Genomic DNA, 13,781 nt, shown 5'->3' on the forward strand with positions numbered 1-13,781 from the left:
CGATTTTTGGCCCTCGATCAAAAAGGTTTGCCCATCCCTGCTCTAGAGCTTAGATTTGCCCGTTGTAAATGATGAAATTATTTTTTTTAAAGGAAGCTATAATATGTATTGCTATGGTTACAGTTATTATTTTTCACCTCATTTTGCCAAATATGCAATAAATAAATGAAACAAATAAAAATTAAGTTTTGGATAGTTATCATATTAAAATAAAATTCGTATTACCAAACGCAAATGATAATCAGAATTGGCATCAAGGAGAACGACATGAAGAAATATTTCATAGAAGGCCAAGGCCCACCCAATGATGACGATGAAACGCAAAAGATGGATTTTGTTATTAAAACAAAAATATATACTATGAAATTTCAAATAATAATTAACTATAACAATGAAATTATGAATAAAAACGACTAAGTTAATTGAAACATAATGCACTTAGGGATCAGGAATACTGAATAACGACAATTTTTTTAATTCGAAAATGTCACCATTTTAAACCTTTCGAAACATTTATAGTAATTGCAAAATAGCTAGGAAAGATAATTACTGTAAATGATAAACACGGTAATGTATATGCTGCGTGTTATAAAAGGAGTTTAGAAAATTATTAAAGCTACTACAGTGAAACTATCGTAAACTGATCAGAAGTGGAACTACAATTTGATGGTTTTATCAGAGACGTCATCTTATAAAAATGATAATAAATTGTTTTTACCAGTTTTGCACTTGATCATCAAAATCTTAGATAGGTGATTAACTTATAGAGATGGTCAAGTTTTCACTGTGTTTCACTGTGCAAGTAAAGTAAGCACAGCAACTAAGACGAGCTGCGAGAAAAGAAAATATTTACGAGCATTTAGTGCAAATCTATCTTTTTATAATTGTTTTTTTTTTACACTTTATAACAGATGTTACGGCTACTATAAATGAAAAAAAAATTAGTTAAAAATATTTGTTGCTTCGTAGACGCTTTAAAATACTGTTTCATACGTGGTCCAAATCAAAATATTCATTTGTTCACTAAATTACTATCAAAACTATTCTCAATCGAGTTTGAAACAATTATTGATGCTGTTACAAAGAAAAGCAAAGTCATATTTCTCATCTGCCAGCTGAATGTTTGTACTTTGTATTGTTACGAACTTCAGAGCAGAAATGAATAAATAAATTATTTTGCTTATCAAAAAAAGATTTTTTGCCTTTTATTTTTAAATACACACAGATGTAGGCCCATGAAGTTGAACTTTTCTGAATTTCTTGCTGGAGATTGGGTCCTAGTTAGGTCTTATTTTTAATTTCCTCGAAACGCGAGATAATTTTTATTAAAAAAAAAATTAGCTAGTGAGAACATTTTTATGTGCGAGTAATTAAGGTTCTTGAGGTTGGGGAACGAAGCGAGCTGAGGTCGAAACCTCTTAGTATTCTTATGCAGCTCAAAGACCGCACCAACATTAAAATATCGAAGACAGTTCCGACTGATTTTTACCCATAAAAAAGCTGGAAAAAAACGAGCTAGTCAATGTTATTATAATTTTAGTGTTTTCTGGCAAACGGCGCTGTTTTACAGAAATATAGCCAAATAAATTAGTGCAGTAAATAAATTTATATATATATATATATAAATTTATAATAAATAAATCATATATATATATATGATTTATTTTTGGGCTACAAAATGTTCGAATCCGCTACTTTTGGAGCTCCCATTCGCTACTTTTTAATCTTACGTTCTGGCAACACTGGATAAACGTAGCCCCTAGTTTTCTTCTTTCTTCGAAAAATAGAAGTGGCGCCACTTGAGAGCAAGTAAGTAACAAGTTTTTTCTCTTTAGTTCATGTAATTTAAAAATTTTTTTAACTTATTTATTAAATAGCTTTTTAAAATTAGTTTAATTCGCTTTGATTTTATTTGCTAAGTTTTTAGAAATTATGTTTTATAACTATAATACTTCAGTTGGCTATTTTATCTTATGCTTTCCTGTTGTTTAGTTTAAGCTGCTAGTTTAGTTTTAAAATGAATTAGACGATTTTTTTAATAAATAAAAGTTCAATTAACTCTATCTAATAAAAGAAAAATTTATGATTTCTTATGCATTAATTAAAAATGCTTCTTTCATTTTTCGGAAGCATTGATTAATTTAATAATTTACTTCATTTCGGTAGCCATATTTTTTCTCTGAAGGATTGTTAAAAAACATTATTTGAATTATCTAAACCGCGGGTGTCACTTATTGTTTCAAATAATAATTTTGATTAGATATAAGAAGAAATATTTTTTGAACCACCATAAAATAAATAAATAAATAGTAAGAGTTTAAATTTTTTCATCTCTAATTAGTTACTTTATATTTAAATTATACTTTAATTTTGATATTTTTCTGCTTTGACTTTTTTAAATTAAAAAAAATAATAATAACGTTGGTAAACATGTAAAAATTGTTCCACTAAACACTTCCACTTTTAAAGTTTTTTTGAGTATTTTCAGAATATATTTTTAAACAATTTAAATATTTGTTTTGATACTCAATATAATATATTCTTTGTTCTAAATAAATAAATAACAAAATGACATATTAAATAGAAGGACAGTATTTCTAATTTTTATTTTGTTGTTTTTATACTTCTTTTGCAATTAATGAATTGCTGTAGAGGTATAAGAACATTTCAAATCTTTATATTAAGTTTAATTTTACGATTAAATTTGTTTTAAAATGAATTAATTCGTTATAAAATTATTATGTTGTAAAACTGAATTTGTTATAAAGCAAATTTAATTTAAAATTACGTTCAATTTTTTTGAATAGAAATTAGAATATTATTTCATGGTTATTATTTTTAAAATTTATTCATAAGTATAATAATATTTTCTGTATAATATTTTTTTTCATGAAATAAAGCTTTTTGTATTAAATATTGTTGGTCCTCAATGCTATAAAGACGATTACTAATTCTTTTTTTCCAGTTATTGTGCAAAATTTATAATTTATCTCATGTAATTTATCTTCTTCTTAATTTACTATTTTGAGTTTTTAAATGGTTGTTAATTCTAAAATATACCTGTTCAGCCTTCACCTTTGACAATTTTGTGTTTAAGAAAGTGTATACATTTTCTACAAAAAAGAATTTTTATTAACTGTTTAATTAAAATTTATGATGATAACTGTGTAGTGGAAATATATAATCTAAAAATTGTTGGAAACTATTCCTCAAAAATTCAGGAAATTTTATTTTTAAAATTGAGAGGGAGCCCTAACTAACAAAAGCTTTATTTAGAATTTGTCTATTTATTTTAATTCTAATTTATCTATTTATTTTAATTCTAATTGGCTAAAAGACTAGTTCTTTTTCTAAATTAGAATCAAAAAAATTTTAAGAGAAAATTTGGTAAGGTAAAATTTGGTAAACATTCAACTTATCGTCAGTTACCAAAAATATAAATATTCGCTGTAATTTTAATATATGATCCTTCTCTTTCCTTTAAATCAAAATTAATTTCATTTAAATCAAAAAATTGTTTTTAACAAAAATTATAAAATATAATTAGTTAGAAACAGTTTTGATTTTGTTGATTTTTAACTGTTTTTATGACGATCATACTCTAATTTATTCCTTTTCTTTTATGGAAAGACAGGGCGAACGATCCAAGAAATGCTAATCCAGCCATCAACAGCAAAATAAGGTAAGAACATAGTGAAACATTAAATATTAATATTTTTTTCAATTAAATCACATATTTTTGATTTGCAAAAAGAATTTTGATTTTTTTAATTAATAATTATTGTGCTTATCAAAATTAAGTTCACTTTATGTATTTCTCTAACACAGTCTTTATTAATAACAAGTGTTTTTATTACTCATATAAGCTTTTATATTTATATTTTTGCAATATTCTTATTTAATAATTTCTTAATAAGGTTTCGTAATAAATGAAAAATGCACTTTATGAATGTATAAATTAGGTGAAAAGATGTGCTGACAATTTTATATCATTACGATATTTTAGTATTTGTTTTCTCTGTTTTCATGCCTGTTATAACATTTTTTTATCATTCTATTTTTTTAATTAGTTAGAAAACAAAATTTTAAAAGAAATTATTTTTACTGTTAAAATAACTACGTAAAGTTATGAATGAATAACGAAATATTTTTCGTTATTTTATTTGAAATGATAATATTATATAATATTTCATTTTTCCATAAGTTTCACCAGCATATAATATTCGTATTAAAGCAATTATTTTAGCAAATATTTTTTACTTAAAAAAATACATGAAAAAAATTAAAAACTTTGTCCACATTAAATTTGGGCTGAAAGGCTGAAAGTATTCCCCTACAAGCTCGTGCTAAGTTTTATTGAATTTACCAATTCACATTTAGTTCCCCTAACACACCACATGCTTAGAGTATAAACAAGATAAATGATAAACAATGAACTTATTGTCATATTCCATAACTGAAATAAAAATATTTACATTAATCTTCATACATGATTTTAGAAACAGTTTTTTTTTTTTAATGTTTCGATTTTGTTGTTTTTGTTTTAACTAATTTTACAACTATCATATTCTAATTATAGTCTTTTTTTCTTTCATAGGGAGTCAGGATGGAAGATCAACAATGAAGATAAAACTCAAAATTTAAAAATCAACAAAAAGGATGGTAAGAAATAAATTTATATTTTACCTTAGGTTACCATATGGTTGAAAAGAAACCAGTTTTTTTTTGTTTAAACTGGGGGTTTTGTGTTTTTTTAAAACAATTTGTGGGACATTATTTTAAGCCAATTGAAATTAACCGAGCCAATTCAAGGTCTTTCATAGCAATTAACTATTCCTTTAACTATTAATTAATATTTTCAATAAACAACTAAAAATATCCACTCTTTTCTTTAAATATATTAACAAAATATCTAATAAAAAAGGAAAGAACTAAATATTTAAGTATGCAGCTTTATTTAGCAAGCAAAATAAACATTCAGCATTTAAATTTGATTTTAGTGATACCATAAAGAATGATTCTCTACCTTGCTTGCCCGTAATATAGAAATGCTATATTTCAATATTGTTTAATTAATGTTATTATTTAGATGTGTATAATTTATGATATTAGTATGTAATTAAATTTCATGGAACATAATTATTTTTTAATCCATTAATATAATATAAATTTTTATATATTTAAGGCAATATATCATATATATTTTATATGAATGATAATTAAAAAGTGTTTTCTTATATGGTGCATTATAATTATTTGATAAAAAAGATACAAAATTTATAAGGAAAGATATAATAAAAGTAAGTTTTTATACTAATAGTTTAATAATAAAGTATAAATTTTCTCTCCATTTATTTTAGCATAATAGTTTATTTAATAAGTTAAATAATATCCGAGTTCATAGTCCTGAAATTTCTGAATTCCTGATAAAGAAAAAAAAACAACTTTATTCTCATGTTTTTTTAGCTTTTTGCTCTGATTTCTGACAATGTCTGTGTTCAGAACATCACATATTCTACAAATACTAATGCAGTTCCTAAAACTATCAGTTTGAATAATCAAAAGATTTGTATTTCTGATGTAATATATATATATACATATACATATATATATATATATATAAATGCCAAGACACAATATTTACTTTGCCTTCCTTTCAAAATAATTGAAACTCCACTTAAAAGTAATTTATTAAGGATGTCACGAATTTAATTGCAGATTTTAAATAAATATTGGTATGAAATAATATTAAATAATTGATACTGGTTACAGAAGTACTATTAACATTTCCTAATTATCAATCTCAAACTGTTACGAATCGCTCATTAATAGAATTAAAAAAATTATTCAAGCTTTGTTTCTGGAATTAAAAAATTTATATTTAGAGCAAATTATACTTTTTTGTTAATTTTTTTTACAGTTAACTGATAAATGTATAATGTACCAGCAATTTGGTTATTAATATAATGTCGCATTAAATAAAATTAAATATAACATGAATATTGTTAATAAATTGTTGGGTTTAAGAAAATCATTTAAAAAAAAATTTTTTTTTCTACGTTTACCATTCAAAACATTGAATGAATTGTTTTCATAAAACTTAACATTACTTTAAAATATTATTATAGCTACAATAGTTAACATTTCTAACTAAGATGGTTAAAATTATTTAATTATTACAAAACTAATTGAATAAATAGAATTATAATTATGTTTTTCATTCTCAATTTGCTAATGAATGTTAAAGTTTGTGATACTATTTTTCAATTAGATATCTAAAGCAGATTAAATTAGTTTAGATCAGATTGCATTGCTGAAAAAACTTTTTTAAATTACTTTGGGTAGAATAAGTCTTGATATCTATGAGCTACATATATATGAACTGCATTTAAATAATTAAAAAATGAAATGTGAATAATTTTAATATGTTTGGCAGTTGATCTATTTTAAAAAATAATAATTTGCTTGCATATCCCTTTCACCATTTCTTAGTAAATAACCTTATTAATGGAAAAAAAAAAGACTTGAATTAAACATACTATAAATAATGTTTTTATTAGTTACATAGTATAAAAAGTATTTATAATTATAATAGTTAAATGATAAGTTTATTTAAGTAATTGATTTTTTTCAAATCTATTTCTTTAAATCAATACTTTTCTTAAGTATAATCATTAAAGGGATGTATGACTATAATAATTTACATACATATCTCTTTTATTATTTCTTAGTGAAATACTATCATTATCTCTGAAATCAGATCTTAGTTGTTTTTTTAAATGCAACCTAAAGAATGCATATTTATTAACTAAATTCAATATCATATTTTTATAATTAAATTAATAATTTTTTGTAAAAATAATCAGCTTGTCTTAATCCATGGCTTTTAAAAAATCAGTTGATTTAAATCAATGATATTTTTTTTCTGTGAACATTTAATATATCTATAGTAAAATAAATTGCTTTATTTTTTGCAGGAAAAAGGCTCATTGAAATAAAGCTTCTGGAATGGGATAAAGAAAATATATTTGTCCATATGTAAATAGTGTATACAGATGTATTGATTTGTTACAAGGAAATAAAACTCCTTCATGGTTTATTTTAAGCTTTATTGTTGTTAAAATTCCTGCTTTTATATATTTAAAATTACTAAAATGGTGTATTATTTACTAGTACAAAATATTTTTTTTTGAAAAAACTATTTATGATATATACTGTTTATCTAATATTTAATAAAATTAATGACTTGATGAATATACACAAAATTATAGGATAAATAAACTTTTATGTGTAAGTTTCTATCAATAAAAGCTAGATGTAGGTTTTAAATATATAAGCATTATTTTAAAAACTTAAATAACTTATTTATTGAGTTGCATTGTGTTTTATTTTAGAATAAAAATTTGTACTTAATTTCCTCTATCTCAAAATGCTTAAAAAATTTAAATACTCAATTCAAAAAGATTTTTTTTTATATGCTTCTACTTTAAATGATAGCGCTTATAATTGTTTAAAATGAAATAAAAAAAAGTCTATTTTATTGTACGAAGATTCATTGGACATTTGGTTATAAATTAAATAATTGTTTTACACCATTTTGTTTTTTATATTTTCATAAAACAGTATGCATGTAATGACAGTTGTTGTTATATTACAATATAAAAAGCTAAGAATCAATAAATTACTATCACTGATATCAGCCGAGTAGAACAAACACTCGTGACAATTTATGTTCCCTAAATAAGAATTGTAACAAAATGCAGCAAGAAGCCTTTGAAATTAAAAGCTAAGTTCTAATAATAAAAAATAAAAAAAATGCCGAGACACCTAAAATAAAGGTGTGATACCGGCAAGGACGGCATTAAAGTTTTCTATTGAACCAAGTGGGAGGTGAGTTAAGGGTGGTTTATTAGCAAATAAGGCAAAGAAGTTCGCCTAAGCATCTGAAATAAAGGTGTGATACCGGCAAGGACGCCATTAAAACTCTATTGAACCGAGTTTGAGGTGAGTTAAGGGTGGTGCATTGGTAAATAAGGCAAAGAAGTTCGCCTAAACACCTGAAATAAAGGTGCGATATGGGCAAAAACGGCATAGACGTTTTCTAATCAGTCTACAGTTAAGGTGCCTTAACGGCAAGCGAGGCAACGACGTATGCCAGTGAACGTATTCAGCTTTTGATAAAAAGGCAAAAAAGACATCATAAAGATTATATAAAAGCCTTTACGGCAATTTTCTTTTTATTCTGTGAAAAAATTTTTTTTCCCCGGTATTTAAAAGGCAAAAATGGCAAAGCAATCCAGAGGCAACAAAATAGTCCCGGTCCTTCAACGATTGCCAGAAGTTTGCCTGAAATGCCATGCACTGGCCCTCATTCTGGCCCAGATTTCACTTTATTAACGGAACCGATACGGCAATGAAAAGCCCGCCGTAATGGCACTTTAGGTGAGCCGGCATTGTCCCTTCACTAGCCCAAAAGTTGTGTGCTTGTTGGGCATCTTCCTACAACGCCCAGTGAACTTTCTATTTAGACAACAGCATTGTAGGCTTGATTGATTGATTGAATGTGGGGTTTAGTGGCACAAGGTCCAAAAACGGACATACTGCGCCAAACACACGGTTTTAAATCAGATTAAGAGGTTAAGTAAAGCACACGTATAAAATCAGATATAGTGAAAATTCTAAAACAATGTTGTAAAGTTACATACATTAAATTCAATAAAACTGCATGTCAATAAAACGGTAAATTTACTAATCAAATGCAAATCAATAAATCGGTAAATTTACTAAAACACTAAATAGTATAAAACAATTATATACAACTTAAAATTCCAATAGCGCGTAAATATGCAAAGATGTTAGGATGGTGATTTTTATCTAACAAGTTTTTTATATATAAAATCGTGCTTCCAAAGAAGGTAAGGCGTTGTTGGTTAAAACATGGGCAAGCGATTAAAATATGATGAATTGAAAGTGAAACGTTACAAGTATCGCATCCAGGAGGCGGTTCTCCGAACAGCAAGTGAAGATGAGTCAGCCGAGTATGTCCTATACGTAGACGGGTGAGCTTGACATCTGCTCCGCGCAATTGCAACACAGGCCAAGGTTCTAGCGTGGATTTAATTTTGTGCAGTTTATTTTCAATTTGTAAATCCCAGTGTTGTTGCCACAAGGTCATAGTAAACTGTCGTATGTAATTCTTCATGTCAGAAATTGGGACTGATAGTGTTAATGGAGTTGCAGCAGATCGGGCAGCAGAGTCAGCCATGTCATTACCTGAAATACTAACATGGCTGGGAATCCAACAAAATAAAATGTTAAAACCACTTTTGACAGCATTGCAGGCAACACAGTGGTTATTAGTAAAAAAGAAAGAAAAAAAAACATTAAAAAAAAACGGTGAGAAAGGAAAGAACAAATAACGTATCAGTTACATATTAGAAAAAAAAATATTTAAAAAATATGAGGAAACGTTAGAGCTTAAATAATAACAGAAGAGAGTTTTGTACTGACTGGTACTTTGAAAGTGTCACTGGGCCTCCCTACCTGCAAAGAGGTGGGACACCATCTTCCTACAACGCCCAGTGAACTTTCTATTTAGACAACAGCATTGCAGGCAACACAGTGGCTATTAGTAAAAAGAAAGAAAAAAAAACATTAAAAAACGGTGAGAAAGGAAAGAACAATGAACGTATCAGTTACATATTAGAAAAAAAAAATATTTAAAAAATATGAGGGAACGTTAGAGCTTAAATAATAACAGAAGAGAGTTTTGTACTGCCTGGTACTTTGAAAGTGTCACTGGGCCTCCCTACCTGCAAAGAGGTGGGACACCATCTTCCTACAACGCCCAGTGAACTTTCTACTTAGACAACAGCATTGCAGGCAACACAGTGGTTATTAGTTAAAAGAAAGAAAAAAAAACATTAAAAATAAAAGTTAATAAAAGGTTAGAAAGGAAAGAACAAATAACGTATCAGTTACATATTAGAAAAAAAAATATTTAAAAAATATGAGGAAACGTTAGAGCTTAAATAATAACAGAAGAGAGTTTTGTACTGCCTGGTACTTTGAAAGTGTCACTGGGCCTCCCTACCTGCAAAGAGGTGGGACACCATCTTCCTACAACGCCCAGTGAACTTTCTATTTAGACAACAGCATTGCAGGCAACACAGTGGTTATTAGTAAAAAGAAAGAAAAAAAAACATTAAAAAACTGTGAGAAAGGAAAGAACAAATAACGTATCAGTTACATATTAGAAAAAAAATATTTAAAAATTATGAGGGAACGTTAGAGCTTAAATAATAACAGAAGAGAGTTTTGTACTGCCTGGTACTTTGAAAGTGTCACTGGGCCTCCCTACCTGCAAAGAGGTGGGACACCATCTTCCTACAACGCCCAGTGAACTTTCTATTTTGACAACAGCATTGCAGGCAACACAGTGGTTATTAGTAAAAAGAAAGAAAAAAAAACATTAAAAATAAAAATTAATAAAAGGTGAGAAAGGAAAGATCAAATAACGTATCAGTTACATATTAGAAAAAAAAATATCTAAAAAATATGAGGGAACGTTAGAGCTTAAATAATAACAGAAGAGAGTTTTGTACTGCCTGGTACTTTGAAAGTGTCACTGGGCCTCCCTACCTGCAAAGAGGTGGGACACCATCTTCCTACAACGCCCAGTGAACTTTCTATTTAGACAACAGCATTGTAGGCTTGATTGATTGATTGAATGTGGGGTTTAGTGGCACAAGGTCCAAAAACGGACATACTGCGCCAAACACACGGTTTTAAAACAGATTAAGAGGTTAAGTAAAGCACACGTATAAAATCAGATATAGTGAAAATTCTAAAACAATGTTGTAAAGTTACATACATTAAATTCAATAAAACTGCATGTCAATAAAACGGTAAATTTACTAATCAAATGCAAATCAATAAATCGGTAAACTTACTAAAACACTAAATAGTATAAAACAATTATATACAACTTAAAATTCCAATAGCGCGTAAATATGCAAAGATGTTAGGATGGTGATTTTTATCTAACAAGTTTTTTATATATAAAATCGTGCTTCCAAAGAAGGTAAGGCGTTGTTGGTTAAAACATGGGCAAGCGATTAAAATATGATGAATTGAAAGTGAAACGTTACAAGTATCGCATCCAGGAGGCGGTTCTCCGAACAGCAAGTGAAGATGAGTCAGCCGAGTATGTCCTATACGTAGACGGGTGAGCTTGACATCTGCTCCGCGCAATTGCAACACAGGCCAAGGTTCTAGCGTGGATTTAATTTTGTGCAGTTTATTTTCAATTTGTAAATCCCAGTGTTGTTGCCACAAGGTCATAGTAAACTGTCGTATGTAATTCTTCATGTCAGAAATTGGGACTGATAGTGTTAATGGAGTTGCAGCAGATCGGGCAGCAGAGTCAGCCATGTCATTACCTGAAATACTAACATGGCTGGGAATCCAACAAAATAAAATGTTAAAACCACTTTTGACAGCATTGCAGGCAACACAGTGGTTATTAGTAAAAAAGAAAGAAATAAAAACATTAAAAAAAACGGTGAGAAAGGAAAGAACAAATAACGTATCAGTTACATATTAGAAAAAAAAATATTTAAAAAATATGAGGGAACGTTAGAGCTTAAATAATAACAGAAGAGAGTTTTGTACTGCCTGGTACTTTGAAAGTGTCACTGGGCCTCCCTACCTGCAAAGAGGTGGGACACCATCTTCCTACAACGCCCAGTGAACCTTCTATTTAGACAACAGCATTGCAGGCAACACAGTGGCTATTAGTAAAAAGAAAGAAAAAAAACATTAAAAAACGGTGAAAAAGGAAAGAACAATGAACGTATCAGTTACATATTAGAAAAAAAATATTTAAAAAATATGAGGGAACGTTAGAGCTTAAATAATAACAGAAGAGAGTTTTGTACTGCCTGGTACTTTGAAAGTGTCACTGGGCCTCCCTACCTGCAAAGAGGTGGGACACCATCTTCCTACAACGCCCAGTGAACTTTCTATTTAGACAACAGCATTGCAGGCAACACAGTGGTTATTAGTAAAAAAGAAAGAAAAAAAAACATTAAAAAACGGTGAGAAAGGAAAGAACAATGAATGTATCAGTTACATATTAGAAAAAAAAATATTTAAAAAATATGAGGGAACGTTAGAGCTTAAATAATAACAGAAGAGAGTTTTGTACTGCCTGGTACTTTGAAAGTGTCACTGGGCCTCCCTACCTGCAAAGAGGTGGGACACCATCTTCCTACAACGCCCAGTGAACTTTCTATTTAGACAACAGCATTGCAGGCAACACAGTGGTTATTAGTTAAAAGAAAGAAAAAAAAAACATTAAAAATAAAAATTAATAAAAGATGAGAAAGGAAAGAACAAATAACGTATCAGTTACATATTAGAAAAAAAAATATTTAAAAAATATGAGGAAACGTTAGAGCTTAAATAATAACAGAAGAGAGTTTTGAACTGCCTGGTACTTTGAAAGTGTCACTGGGCCTCCCTACCTGCAAAGAGGTGGGACACCATCTTCCTACAACGCCCAGTGAACTTTCTATTTAGACAACAGCATTGCAGGCAACACAGTGGTTATTAGTAAAAAGAAAGAAAAAAAAACATTAAAAAACTGTGAGAAAGGAAAGAACAAATAACGTATCAGTTACATATTAGAAAAAAAAATATTTAAAAAATATGAGGAAACGTTAGAGCTTAAATAATAACAGAAGAGAGTTTTGTACTGCCTGGTACTTTGAAAGTATCACTCGGCCTCCCTACCTGCAAAGAGGTGGGACACCATCTTCCTACAACGCCCAGTGAACTTTCTATTTTGACAACAGCATTGCAGGCAACACAGTGGTTATTAGTAAAAAGAAAGAAAAAAAAACATTAAAAATAAAAATTAATAAAAGGTGAGAAAGGAAAGATCAAATAACGTATCAGTTACATATTAGAAAAAAAAATATCTAAAAAATATGAGGGAACGTTAGAGCTTAAATAATAACAGAAGAGAGTTTTGTACTGCCTGGTACTTTGAAAGTGTCACTGGGCCACCCTACCTGCAAAGAGGTGGGACACCATCTTCCTACAACGCCCAGTGAACTTTCTATTTAGACAACAGCATTGCAGGCAACACAGTGGTTATTAGTAAAAAGAAAGAAAAAAAAACATTAAAAAACGGTGATAAAGGAAAGCACAAATAACGTATCAGTTACATATTAGAAAAAAAAATATTTAAAAAATATGAGGGAACGTTAGAGCTTAAATAATAACAGAAGAGAGTTTTGTACTGCCTGGTACTCTGAAAGTGTCACTGGGCCTCCCTACCTGCAAAGAGGAGGGACACCATCTTCCTACAACGCCCAGTGAACTTTCTATTTAGACAACAGCATTGCAGGCAACACAGTGGTTATTAGTAAAAAGAAAGAAAAAAAAACATTAAAAATAAAAATTAATAAAAGGTGAGAAAGGAAAGAACAAATAACGTATCAGTTACATATTAGAAAAAAAAATATTTAAAAAATATGAGGGAACGTTAGAGCTTAAATAATAACAGAAGAGAGTTTTGTACTGCCTGGTACTTTGAAAGTGTCACTGGGCCTCCCTACCTGCAAAGAGGTGGGACACCATCTTCCTACAACGCCCAGTGAACTTTCTATTTAGACAACAGCATTGCAGGCAACACAGTGGTTATTAGTAAAAAGAAAGAAAAAAAAACATTAAAAATAAAAATTAATAAAAGATGAGAAAGGAAAGAACAAATA

At 28.6% G+C, this 13,781-nt stretch overlaps 1 long non-coding RNA gene across 1 annotated transcript; it reads left to right on the forward strand.

Moving 5' to 3' along the window:
• The first annotated feature begins 769 nt into the window (after nt 1–769).
• LOC147801863 (uncharacterized) lies at nt 770–7,099 on the forward strand. The gene is made up of 5 exons (XR_015430225.1): nt 770–802; nt 1,757–1,809; nt 3,635–3,682; nt 4,598–4,662; nt 6,978–7,099. It is a non-coding gene; the product is annotated as an uncharacterized LOC147801863 (long non-coding RNA).
• The last annotated feature ends 6,682 nt before the right edge of the window (nt 7,100–13,781 follow it).

This window comes from Parasteatoda tepidariorum, chromosome 11 (genome assembly GCF_982258835.1).
Source record: "Parasteatoda tepidariorum strain Cologne lab strain chromosome 11, Ptep-v5.0, whole genome shotgun sequence".
Taxonomy (NCBI): domain Eukaryota; kingdom Metazoa; phylum Arthropoda; class Arachnida; order Araneae; family Theridiidae; genus Parasteatoda; species Parasteatoda tepidariorum.